Below are 13833 nucleotides of genomic sequence, written 5' to 3'. Positions count from 1 at the left end.
CTGGTGACAGAAGTTTGTGTAGGGAAACACTTTGCATCTAGTGATCATAATGCTATTAGTTTCAAAGTAAATATGGAGCAAGATTGATCTAGCCCATGACTTGAGATTCTAAATTGGAGAAAGGCCAATTTTGATGGTATCAGAAAAGATCTGGCAAGTGTGGATTGGGACAGGCTGATTTCTGGCAACGGTGTGCTTGATAAGTGGGAGGCGTTCAAAAGTGAAATTTTTGAGTGTGCAGAGCTTGTATGTGCCTGTCAGACTGAAAGTTCAGCGAATTTTGGTGGTCAAGAGATATTAAGGCCCTGGTTAAGAGAAAAAAGGAGGTGTACAGCAGGTATAAGCAGGTAGGTACAGATGGGGTACTTATGAAGTATAAGAACTGCAAGTGAACAGCTAAGAAGTAGAACAGGAAGGCTAAAAGAAGGCATGAAGGCATGAAACTGCGCTAGCAGTCAAGGTGAAGGAGAATTTTAAGGGATTTTAAGACATGGTAAGAGCAAAAGGATTGCAATGGACAAAAATAGTCCTCAGTTAATCCATGGTGGAGCCAAAAGAGATGGGGAAGATCTTAAATGAATTACTTGCTTCTATATTTACTCAGGAGATGGACAGAGAGTCTACGGAAATGAGGAAAAGTGGCATCAACTTCAAGTACCCTATGGAGATTACAGAGGAGGAGGTGTTTGCTGTTCAGAGGCAAATTAGGGTGGATAAATACCCAGGGCTTGACAACATGTTCCCTTGGACCCTATGGGAGACAAGTGGAGAAATTACAGGGGCCCAGGCAAAGATAATCAAATCACCCTTAGCGACAGGTGAGATGTACCAGAGGAATGGACAATAGCTAATGTTGCTCCGCTGTTTAAGAAAGGCTCTAAATATAAACCAGGAAATAATAGGCCAGTGAACCTGACATCAGTGGTGATAAAGTTATTTGATGGTATTCTAAGGGATGGATATATGAGTATTTGGATAGACATGGACTGATTAGGAATAGTCAGCATAGCTTTGTGTGTGGGTAGATCATGTCTAACCAATCTTAAAGAGTCTTCCGAAGAAGTTACCAGGAAAGTTGATGAAGGCAAGGCAATGGATGTTGTCCACATGGACTGTAGCAAGGCACTTAACAAAGTCCAGCATGGGAGGTTGGTCCAGTTGCTTGGCATTCAAGATGAGATAGTAAATTCGATTAGACATTGGCTTTGTGGGAGGAGCCAGAGAGTGGTAGTAGATGGTTGCCTCGCTGACAGAAGGCCTGTGACTAATGGTGTGCCACAGGGATTGGTGCTGGGTCCATTGTTGTTTGTCATCTATATCAATGATCTGGATGATAATGTGGTTAACTGGAAAAGCAATTTTGTAGATGACACCAAGATTGGGGGTGCAGTGGACAGTGAGAATGACTATCAGAACTTGCAGTGGGATCTGGACCAGCTACAAAGAGTGCGCTGAAAATGGAAGATGGAATTTAATGCGAACGGGTGCAAGATGTTTGACCAATCAGAGTAGGTCTTACATAGTGAAAGGTAGTGCACTGGGGAGTGCTGTAAAACAAAGGGATCTGGAAGTACATGTCCAAAATTCATTGAAAATGGCATCACAGGTAGATGGGGTCATTAAGAAAGCTTTTGTCATATTGGCATTCATCAATCAATAATTTGAGTACAGGAGATGGGATGTTGTGTTGAGGTTGTATAAAACATTCATGAGGCCTAATTTGGAGTATTACATGCAATTTTGTTCACCTACCTACAGGAAAGATGTAAATAAGGTGGAAAGAGTATAGAAAAAATTTTAAAGGATGTTGCCAGGTCTAGAGGACCTGAGTCATAAGGAAAGATTGAATAGGTTAGGACTTTATTCCTTGAAACATAGAAGATTGAAGGGAAATTTGATACAAAATTATGAGGGGTTTAGATAGGAAGTAAATGCAAGCAGTCTCTTTCCACTAGGGTTGCATGGGATTTCAAGTAGAGGTTATGCGGGAGAGGTGAAAGGTGAAAAGTTTTAGAGAAATATAAGGGGGAACCGCTTCACACAGAGGGTCATGAGAGTATGGAACAAGCTGCCAGCACAAGTGCTGCATGCAAGCTCAACTTCAATACTTAAGAGAAGTTTGGATAGGTAGTAGGGGTGTGCAGGGCTCTGGTTGCGGTACAGGTCATGGGAATAGATAAATGGTTGGGCATGGACTAGTCGGGCTGAAGAGCCTGTTTCTGTGCTGTACTGTTCTCTGACTATGACTCTATGAGAGAAAACCTACCAGCCTAATCAAAAGGGATCATATATTTAGAGGTTGTTTCTGGTTTACCAAAAATGGATGTTTACTGGAGTTCTATGAATTATGAGTCCCTTTGAAACTTGGTTTGAATTATTGTTTCATGTCGAGTGTAGGCAGAAACATGCCTGTGGCTGAAGCACTTTTTCTTGTGATCTAGGGTTTTGTATCAAACCGGTTACACTCAGATAGTGACCAAGTGTAGCTTCCTCTTGGTACTGTTACACAATTCATTTTTGATTGTACAGATATAATGGTTGAAAAGCTGACAGTTTGTGAGAGCAGTGGAATGCACATATAAAGCTTAAGTGACTGAGGTGAAATAAGACATGTCAGGTGAGAGTCCAGTGTGATAGAGCTTGCTGGTGAGGTAACTGGGGTGCTGCACGTGGAACAGCAGCTGAAGCGGTGGTGTTGGGGCTTTGCATCATTTAAGGATGTATTCACAAACTTTGACTAGTCGTGTGAGTTTTTTAAACTTCTCCCAGGACCATATCTTCTAGGCAATGAGCTTCTCTGTCACCTTATGTCACTACCATAAGATCTAAAGATATAGGAGCAGAATTAAGCCATTCAGCATATCAATCCTGTTCCACCATTGATTTTATTTTTCCTCTCAATCCCATTCTCCTGCCTTCTCCCTATAGCCTTTGATGCTCTCACTAACAAGGAATCTCAACCTTAAATAAACCAAATAACTTGGACCCCACAGCTGTCTGTGGCAATGAATTTTGCAGATTCGCCACCCTCCGGCTAAATAAATTTCTCCTCAGAAATTTACCTTCTGGTAATCACTATTGCCAAGGAACTAGCAATTCATGTTGCCACAAGACACCTTCTCCTGATCTGAGACATACTTGTTGACCCAGAGAGTGGTTAGAAATCTGGAGCTCACTGCCAAACAAAGTTGTTGAAATGCATTGAGATTTACAGGGAATCTGGACAAATAGTGAAAAAGAAATGAGTGCAAGATAATGGTATGTTTTGCAACTCCAAAGCATAAAAACTAATTGAAGGGAAAATAAAGGAGCAGGGAGTGCAGTCTAACTTTGTTTTTACTTTAAGCAAGTACATATGACATGGCCATTTATGTCCTTTTACATATAAATCACAATGCATTATATAAACAACAAAGAATACTTAATCAAACAATATATTTACAATATTACTTAAGTATCATTCTAATATTAAATACACAACAGATAATGCTGAAGTGATGACACTAACAAGCATGGGAAGGTGATTTACTTGAGCATTAACTACAAAACAGTTTCTACGTAGTATAGCGACAATGTGCACTAGGTCTCATGAAGTAACTGGGTTCTTGTGAGTCTGAATAAATAATTGGACAATTTTCCTATCAATTGAATCGAACATTGCAATAAATGCTTGACCATAAAGACATAGGAGATGTCTATCAGGTCTGCTCTGCCATTCCATCATGGCTGATTTATTATCCCTCTCAACCCCATTCTCCTGCCTTCTCCCCTGTCAACCTCTGCTTTAAATTTACTCAATGACATGGCCTCCACAGCCAACAGTGGCAATGAAATCCACAGATTCACCACCCTCCGGCTACAGAAGTTCCTTCTTATCTCTGTCCTAAATGGACAACCCTCTGTTCTGAGGCTGTGCCCTCTTGTCCTAGACTTTCCCACCATAGGAAACATATTCTCCACATCCACTCTATCTAGGCCTTTCAACATTCGCTAAGTTGGAATGAGATACCCCTCATTCTTCTAAACTCCAGCAAGTACAGGCCCAGAGCCATCAAACACTCTTTGTACGTTAACTCTGTTATTCCCGGAATCATTCTTGTGAACCTCCTTTGGATCCTCTCCAATGCCGTCACATCTTTTCTTAGACAAGAGGCTCAAAGCTGCTCAAAATACTCCAAGTACAGTCTGACCAATGCTTTTTAAATCCTCAGCAACACATCTTTATTCTTAAATTCTAGACCTTTCAAAATGAATGATAACACAGTAATTGCATTCCTAACCACTGACTCAAACTGCAAGTTAACCTTTAAGCAACCCTGCACAAGGACTGCCAAGTCCCTTTTCAATTCTTGTTTTTGAATTTTCTCCCAGTTTAGAAAAAAGTCTATGTCTTTATTCCTACTACCAAAGTGCGCGACCATAACTTCCCTACACTATATTATTTGCCCATTCTCCCAATCTGTCCAAGTCCTTCTGCAGAACACTTGTCCCTCCACATAACTTCATATCATCTGCAAACTTGGCCACAAAGTCATCAATTCTGTCATCCAAATTGCTGACATACTGTATAACATGAAATGAAGTCGTCCCAATATTGACCCCTGTGGAACACCACTAGTCATCAGCAGCCAACCAGAGCGGGCCCCCTTTATTACAACTTCTCACTGTCAGGAAAGAGGCACAGAAGCCTGAAGGCACACACTCAGTGACTCAAGAACGTCTTCTTTCCCTCTGCCTAAACTCCTAAATGGACATTGAACCCATGAACACTATCTCACTTTTTAAAATATATTATTTCTGTTTTTTGTATAATTTTAATTTATTTAATATGCATATATATTCTTACTGTCGTTTCAAAGGTTTCAAAGGCACATGTAATGTCAGAGAAATGTATACAATATACATCCTGAAATTCTTTTTCTTCGCAAACATCCACAGAAACAGAAGAGTGCCCCAAAGAATGAACAACAGTTAAATGTTAGAACCCCAAAGCCCCCCAGCTCCCCCTCCCATGCGTAAGCAGCAGCAGATCAACGACCACCCCCTGCCCCATCTCCCACCAGCAAAAAAAAATCGGAGCTCCCCACCGAGCACTCAAGCGTGCAACAAAGCATCAATAGGGACACAGACTTGCAGTAGCCCAAAGACTACTCATACACCTGGTAATTCGACATACCACAGGTTCTCTCTCTCACTAATAAGGGAAAAAGAGGAGTCTCTATTTCACAGTGAGAGACGAGACGTAACAAAACAACTCACTGATTTATGGCATTGTACTGTTGCTGCTAAGTTAATACATTTCACGACATATACCAGTGACAATAAACTTGATTCTGTTTCTGGTTCCTAGCCTCCTGCCAGTCAGCCAATTTTCCACCATGCTTGTATCTTTCCTGTAATACCCTGGACTCTTATCTTGTTAAGCAGCCTCATTGGCAGCACCCTTTCAAAGGCTTTCTGAAAATCCAAGTCAACACAAAGATGGAGAGCACTTTATAAGTAAATATCCTTTCCATTGTATTTTTCTATATAACTTGGTCAACTTTTATTGAGTAACTTCAATCTACCTTCTCTTTTGCCGATTCTTTAATGTTTTTTATATTTTGAAAATTTCTCTTTCCTTAATGTGCACTGCAATGTTCAAAAGATTCATAAATCCATTCCCATAGTCTGCACACTGATGATCATTATGCCATCAGTAAATAATCCATCTGAAATATTGAACCCTACTTACAATAATTAAATCCACAATATTTCCAGCAAAACACAGCTTTCAAGCAACAGTGTTGAATTTACTGAATTTTTTTTAGTCCGATTACATGGCATTTAGTATTTTGGTAGGTAAGCTATTGTCTCACAACCTCCATGAGAACTGTACTGTACTGTTAAAAAAAGAATTCTGATAAACAGGCTCATAAAAATACAACGTCAAGATGTGATGATATTGCAAAAAGCATACCATCCTCGATAGCAACTAATCTATCAAAGAGTCCTCTAGATAATAAAGAAGTTAGAACAGTCTGACTTAGAAATGATTTGGAAATCAATTTCGATTAATCTCACGAAGATGATGGAGGTGTATTAAACAAAAATAATAAAGAATGCCACAAGGATGTTTAGATAGATAAATGTAAATGGATACAAGAAATACAATGCATCAGATACAATGAGTTCTATTTTTAAAGTAATTAACTAAGTGTAGGTTGCAGAGAAAAGCCACATTACCTCCCTAACGTAATGTTTTACTGAAGGCATTTGCTCTGAATGGATGACAAAAATGCTAAAAGAAAAGTCATTGGCCACAACCACTACCTAACAACTGAATGCTTAATATGGCAAAGCTCTTTACAAAATGCAGTGTCTCAAGGATATTAAATCAGATAAATATGAAAGTCGTTGAATAAAAATACCTTGTTAATTGTTAGCTGAGGCTTAATTTTTAGTACTTCTGTCTTTGACTTGGAAAATTGTGGTGTCAAGTCGCAGTCCTGAGATTTGACACAAAGTACAAACTAGCACACCGTTGCATGGAAGCAGGGGAATAGAGAGTGAGGCAGGGGACAGAGAATTGGGCTGGGAAGGGAGGGAAGTGGTGGACAAGGGTGAGCAGGGCAGAAATGGGCACAGGAGGTGGGATGTGAGCAGAAGAGGAATGGAGGGGAGGGGCTATGGAGGGAGATAGAAAAAAAGGGAAGGAAAGAGGGATGAAGGCAAAGAGAGCATAAGTGCATTTGAATTGAACTCAATATTACAACAAGAGATGAAGTAGCCAATTTCCTTTCAATTCTACAAAGAAACCAACACCAATCCAATAAAAATTTCAAGAAACGTTTAGGTCATTAACTTCTCTAAAACAGATTAAAGATTGGCCAGTCTTCCTTTTGCTTTAACATGGTGCTTTAGAACCTTTTACATCAACTGTGAGGGGCAAAGTGGACCTCAGTTCAACATCATCCCTGAAAAGAGGTCTCTTCAACACTACAGCACCTTCTCAGTGCGGTACTGAGCCATCACCTTCATATCTTGTGTTCAGGTTTCTGCAGTGGAAACGTACCCCATAACATTCTGGCTCTGATGCTAAAAAGCTTAGTCCTCTGCTGGCAATTCTTGAAGATGAAATGTTGTTTTTAAGTTTCAAACAAATTTCCTTCACATTTCAGTGTCACAGTTAATCTATTTTTGAGAAGTTCATGACTTAAACCATTCTTGGACATTTTATTTGATTAGTGTTGGTTTCTTTGTAGAATTGAAGGCAAATTGGCTACCTCATCTCTCATTATAATATTGAGTGCACTTCAAATGTACTTAATTATATTCCATCTTTGCCTTTTGCCCTCTTCCCTTCCCCACCTTTCTTTCTCCTTTACTTGCCCCCTCCCCTCCTGAGCTATCCCCTGCCCTGCGTCCTGCTCAGCCTTCTCCACTATTTCCCTCCCAATCTCTTGTCCTCTGCCTTTGTCCCATCATCCCGCTTTCATGCCAGCGGTATGCTAATTTGTACTTTATGACTGAATTCACTCAGTGGACTTTGTTGGAACTTGGCTGATGACTTTCAAATGAGTCACATCAACAAATACGGGTCTCGTAAAACTAGCTCTTATCTCACTTACTTGCAAAGATCATTCGACCTATGCAGGTTTTGAATATTTTCCTGAATCATTGCCACTCTGACCAATCAGTGACATGAACAATATGCAAATAAAGGTGAATAAATAACCATGTCTCTTTTTATATTAAAGAAAAATCATTATTTCCATTCATTGTGGTTAACAGGATGCAGTGAAGTTCATGTACTCTACTCTGGAGCTAACTGAGCCACAGTCCAATGTGAGCACGTATCCATGCATCACAAGAACGAGCAAGCTGTCAGTTGTTGTTTAAGAGTGACAACAAACTTCATTGCATCTCAATGCCTTCAAAGTGATGTGTTTGTTTAAATCAGTCCTTTCTCATGAGCTTGCGTTTTAGGGTTTAAAGAATCAGAATGCTTTTCATACTCTCAGGATGTCCCAAAATTCATTTACAGCTAAATACATTGAAGTGTTACCATTGTTGTCACAACAGGAACAAGGCAACCATTTTATACGCAGCAAATATTGCTGGTAGCAATGAAAGGATAACCAAGTTGCCTTTATGATCCTGGTTGAGGACTATTTGTTGGCCAAGCTTACCTTTGAAACAGCATGGAGGAACATTTATGTCTCTATATTAGGGCAGATATCAGTCTATACTTGCATCTGATGCTCAACATCTACAGCAGTTGATCCATTGCATCAGCCTGCTTAATTTGTCAGCTTACTCTTTAAAAGTGGCTTTGATGAAGTTGCAGCCTTACAACATCAGCCAGGTGGCTATTGGTGACAGGTGCTGATTTTGTATAGTTCTAGATACTTTAGAGATTAGTGGTGTTGACTGGCGCTATGGAGATATGTACATCTCTACCAAAGGAGGTATAAGGCACTCCTTTAGCCTGCAGCTCACTCTTAGGCAAGATGTAGCAACTGCTCAGCCCCCAGTGAGGGTTGTGCAAGATCATTGGAACAGGTGGTGGATGGTTGTACAAGCAACTGGTGCATATCAAAGTCCTAGTTAAGCGACCTCTGACACCAGGCAGATAATCTCTCAAGAATATTTATAATGGCTGGTGTCACCTGTCTTGTGAAGACACTGCCCAGATGAAGGCAGTGGCAAACTACTGCTGTAGAAAATTTTGCCAAGAGCAGTCATGGTTTTGAGACCATGATTGCCCATATCATATGACATGGCACATAATGATGATGGTGTTGTGGATAGTGTAGGAGATTGCCAAAGGCTACAGCGTGATATAGATCATTTGCAGATATGGGCAGATAAATTGTAAAAAGAACTTAATCCAGCCAAATATAAGGTTTTGCACTTCGGGAGATCAAATGTAAAGAGATAGTATACTTCACCCTTAGCATTGTTGATGTACGGAGGGATCTTGACATCACTCCCTGAAAGTGGCTCGATAGGGTGGTAAAGAATGCATAAGACATCCTTGACACTATTAGCAGATGCACTGAGTTTAAGTGTCAGGAAGTTATGTTGCAGCTTTATAAAACTCCGGTTAGGTTTTTTCTGGAGTATTGTTTTCTGTTCAGGTAGCCCTCATGTAGAAGATGTGGAGTCTTTAGATAGGGTGCAGAAGACATTTTCAAGGATGCTGCCTGGATCAGAGGGTTCATACAGCGAGATCGGATAAATTTATTTTGTTTTCTCTGGACCAGTAGAGACTGAGGGGAATCCTGAATGAGGTTTATAAGACTATGAGGGGAATAGACAGAATAGAGAGTTGATATCATTTTCCCAGATTCCAAATGTCCAATACTGTAATAGAGGGCATGCAATTTTGACAGACTTCTGTAGATGTGTACTGGGGAGTATATTGACCAGGGGTATCGCAGCCTGCTATGGAAATACCAATGCCCTTGAATGGAAAATCCTACAAAATTAGTGGATATAGCCTAGTCCATCACAGCTAAAGCCCTCCTGGCCATTGAGCACATCTATATGAAACGCTGTCACAGAAAAGCAGCATTGATCATCAGGGAAATCCCACCACCAGGAATATGCTCTCTTCTTGTATCAGGAAGAAGACAAGAGCCTTAGGATTCACACCACCAGGTTTAGGAACAGTTACTCCCTCCCCCACCCCCCCCAACCATCAGGCTCTTGAACAAAGAGGATAACTTCACTTGCCCCATCATTGAAATGTTGCCACAATCAATGGATTCGCTTTCAAGAACTCTTTATTTCATCTTCTCAATAGTTATTGCTTATTTATTTATATTATTGTTTCTTTTTTTTTGCATTTGCGCAGTTTGTTGTCTTCTGCACGCTGGTTGAATGCCCCAGTTGGATGGTCATTCATTGATTCTGTAACAGTTACTATTCTATAGATTTGATGAGAATGCACACAATAAAATGAATTTCAGATGACATATTTAAGACCATAAGATCATACAATATAGGAGCAGAATTAGGCCATTGAGCCCATTGAGTCTGCTCTACTATTTCATCATGGCTGATCCATTTTTCCTCTCAGCCACAACTGTCTGCTTTCCCTCCTCCCTACCCTCATATCCCTTCATACCCTGACCAGTCAAGAATCTATCAACCTCTGCCTTAAATACACATAAAGACTTGGCTTCCACAGCTGCCTGTGACAATGAATTTCACAGATTCACCACTCTCTGGCTAAAGAAATTCCTCCTCATCTCTGTTCTAAAAGGACACACCTCTATTCTGAGGCCACCACAAGAAACACACACTCTATATGTACATGCATTTGAAGTAAGTTCAAAGACAATGTTTGAGACAGGTTGTTTTTTTTTATTAAACACAGGATGAGGTAGGTGCACTGCACTGCCAGGAGTGGTGATGAAAGCAGATATGATAGAGGTGGTTAAAAGACTCTTGAATAGGCACAGGAATATGCAAAGAATGGAGGGTGTATTGACTGTGTGTAGGTAAACACGAGGAAATCTGCAGGTGTTGGAATTTCAAGCAACACACATAAAAATGTAGGTTTCTCTGTCTGCCAGAGAAAGCAGGATCTCCCAGTGGCCACACATCTTAATTCCACATCCCAGTCCCATTCTGATTTGTCTATCCACGGCCTCCTCTACTGTCAAGATGAAGTCACACTCAAATTGGAGGAACAACACCTTATTTTCCGTCTGGGTAGCCTCCAACTTGATGGCATGAACATTGACTTCTCAAACTTCCGTTAATGCCCCACCTCCCCCTCGTAACCCATCCATTATTTATTTATATACACACATTCTTTCTCTCACTCTCCTTTTTCTCCCTCTGACTATACCCCTTGCCCATCCTCTAGTTTTTTACCCCCTCCCCCTTTTCTGTCTCCCTAGGCCTCCTGTCCCATGATCCTCTCATATCCCTTTTGCCAATCAACCGTCCAGCTCTTGGCTCCATCTCTCCCCCTCCTGTCTTCTCCTATCATTTTGGATCTCCCCCTCCCCCTCCCACTTTCAAATCTCTTACTAGCACTTCTTTCAGTTAGTCCTAACGAAGGGTCTGGGCCCGAAACATCAACTGTACCTCTTCCTAGAGATGCTGCCTGGCCTGCTGCGTTCACCAGCAACTTTTATGTGTGTTGCTGTAGGTAGATGGGATTAGTTTAGCTAGGCAGCTAATAACTAGCTTAATAATACGACACTGCTCTATATTCTAAAATTTGAGGGTGATCTTACATTAACCTGTGCAGCGTTCTGACCCACCCTTGGCCTAGCTCTCTGTGAACTTCTCCTTACACGCCATACCTACACATTTTGTTCTTTCTACCTCTTCTCCTCAATGCTTTGCTACACTGGCAGTTGTGGTATCCTTCTTGTAAAATGGAAACACAGGAGATGGCAGATGCTGGAACCTGGAGCAAAAAAGCAAACGACTGGAGGAACTCAGCAGATCAGGCAGTAAACAAAGGGCCTCAGCCCGAAGGTCAGCTAGGCATTTCCCCCCACAGCTGCTGCTCAGCTCACTGCGGTTCTCCAACAATTTTTTTTCTGCTCATGCTACCTGTAAATATGATTTTGTTCCTCATTGGATCAAATTGAGCTGTTGCTTGAACTTAATTCCCACGGATTGAACAAATATGTACTCTGGAGGGCTGATTGAGTCATCCCCTCACACCAGGGGATTTAAGCAAAGCCACGGATTTAAGGAATCCTAAAATAGTGTACCACTAAACCTATGCAGTCGGGTCACCCTGATTGTCACTGCTATCAAAGGTTAAGTGAGGAGATTCAACTCCTGCCAAAGCTCTCAATATCTCACTGAAACATACAAAATTAATAGGGAAGTTACAAGGTTGATCTTTCCCCAAGGCTGAGGTGCCAAGAATTAATGTTCACAGTCTCAAAATAAAGGGGTAGCCATTTATCAGAATCAGGTTTATCATCATTGACAAAAATAGTGAAAATTGTTGTTCTGCGGCAGCAGTACAGTGCAAGATATAAAAATTACTTTAAGTCACAAAAATAAGTAAGTATTCCAGGTGCAATCTCATCAGGTTTTGTAGAGCTACAAACAGCCTCACTGCTCTTGAACTCAGTCTCCCAACTAATGAAGACCAACACATCATGTCTTCTTAACAACCCTATGAACTTGTATGACAATTTTGACAGATCAGTGGATGTGGACCTCAAGATCCCTCTGTTCCTCCACACTGCTGAGAATTCAACCATTACACCCTGTATTCTGCCTTTAAATTTGATCTTCCAAAGTGAATCACTTCACACTTAAAATAATGATATCCTTAAACATTTTAAACTCTAGGAATTAATAAAAACAGACTAAAATAAAGTGTATAAAATAAATAACTTACCTTTGCATTGATAAATTCCATGGCTAGAACTCTGCAGTATGATCTGCCAGGACTGTGGAGTACCGTGATTTAACTCTACATTTGCCATGAAGATTTAATTAGTCCTCGACCATGGGTCCAGATAACGAATCCACGTTGTTGAGTTCATTAAACATTGTCTTTACCTCACCATTAAAGTGCATGGTAGAAGGGAGTCACAGTCCAGTGAGAGAGGATGTGGCCCCATTGGGGGAGTAAGATGGTTGAGATATACATGGTGTACCTTGTTATGATTACTCAGATTGTTAGGCAATGCATGGTAAAGCTTCAGAAAACAGTGTCTTTTTTTTTTCTAATTCCACACCAGGCACTTGTGTTGCGAGGTGAAGATACATCTCTAACAAAGGAGGTGAGGGTGCTCCTTCCCTCCGCTAGCCTGCAGGTCACCCTTGAGCAAGGAGCAGCACCTGCTTCGCCCCACGAGCTGTGTGAAGCCATGGGAGTGGACGGTGAATAGTTGTACAATTAGCTGGTACATGTCACAAGCCCTGGTTTATGTGACCACTGATGCCAGGTAGACAATCTCTGAAGAGTATTGATAATGGCTGGGGCATCCAACTTGTAAAGACACTGCCCAGAAGAAGGCAATGGCAAACTGCTTCTGTAGAGAAATTTACCAAGAACAATCAGGAGACCATAATCACCTCTATCATATGAAATGGCACATAATGACAATGATGATGACACCAGGTGTCCTTGTCGCCAAGCTGTAGAGTGACAGCGAGTGACAGAATAGCTGTGAGGTAATTTTGCAGATTCATAGCTACTTGAAAATTAGAGGCAGAAATAAAGAGAAAGCACTTCTCTTACTGATGGAGTAAAAAAAAATTCAGTAAGCTCTTTAAAAGGAAGGTGAAGAGGGATTACTTTACTGCAGACCATGGTGAATCATTGGATTCCTACTTTAGATCACTAGACATTGAGCATACACAAAACCAACTCTGATTGATACTTCATAATTTCGGGGGTCATAGAACCTGGGGAGAGAGGAGAAAATGGAGGCGATGTAGAGCATTGAAGTTATTGATAGGCACTACATGTTAAAATGTTGGCTGGTGGTGTAGTGGCATCAGCACCGGACTTTGAGGCTTATGGTCCCAAGTTCAAATCTGCCTGGCTCCCTGCACATTTTCCATCCATGCTGGAACCCATACAAATATAAAAGGAAGAATAGGAGAATATGAGTATCAAGCTAGCAACTTGGCCTTATAAAAATCAGTCAAATGGAAATGGCAAAAATGCTGCCCGATGAGCCACAAAGTGTGAAAAGGAACAACAGCAACTTATTAAATGGGGCCTGTGTGTTGCCATTTCATTCACTTCTAGCATTTATGTTGAATTATTTAACCTTTTAAAGATTCAGATATCATCATGATGTGGACATAATAATTTACAGAATATTCTTTCAAAAGAGTCTGCTTGAT

The 13833-nt window shown here is 40.8% G+C and overlaps 1 long non-coding RNA gene across 1 annotated transcript in view; it reads left to right on the top strand.

Moving 5' to 3' along the window:
* The first annotated feature begins 267 nt into the window (after positions 1 to 267).
* LOC134346199 (uncharacterized) overlaps positions 268 to 13833 on the top strand; it is a 40504-nt gene continuing 26938 nt past the window's right edge. Inside the window, exon 1 of the long non-coding RNA XR_010017859.1 lies at positions 268 to 347. This is a non-coding gene — a long non-coding RNA (uncharacterized LOC134346199). The remainder of the gene's footprint in view (positions 348 to 13833) is intronic.

The sequence above is a fragment of the Mobula hypostoma genome, chromosome 5, assembly GCF_963921235.1.
Source record: "Mobula hypostoma chromosome 5, sMobHyp1.1, whole genome shotgun sequence".
Lineage (NCBI taxonomy): Eukaryota > Metazoa > Chordata > Chondrichthyes > Myliobatiformes > Myliobatidae > Mobula > Mobula hypostoma.
The sequence above is the reverse complement of the archived record's forward strand: the minus strand, read 5'-3'. Positions and strand labels throughout refer to the sequence as shown.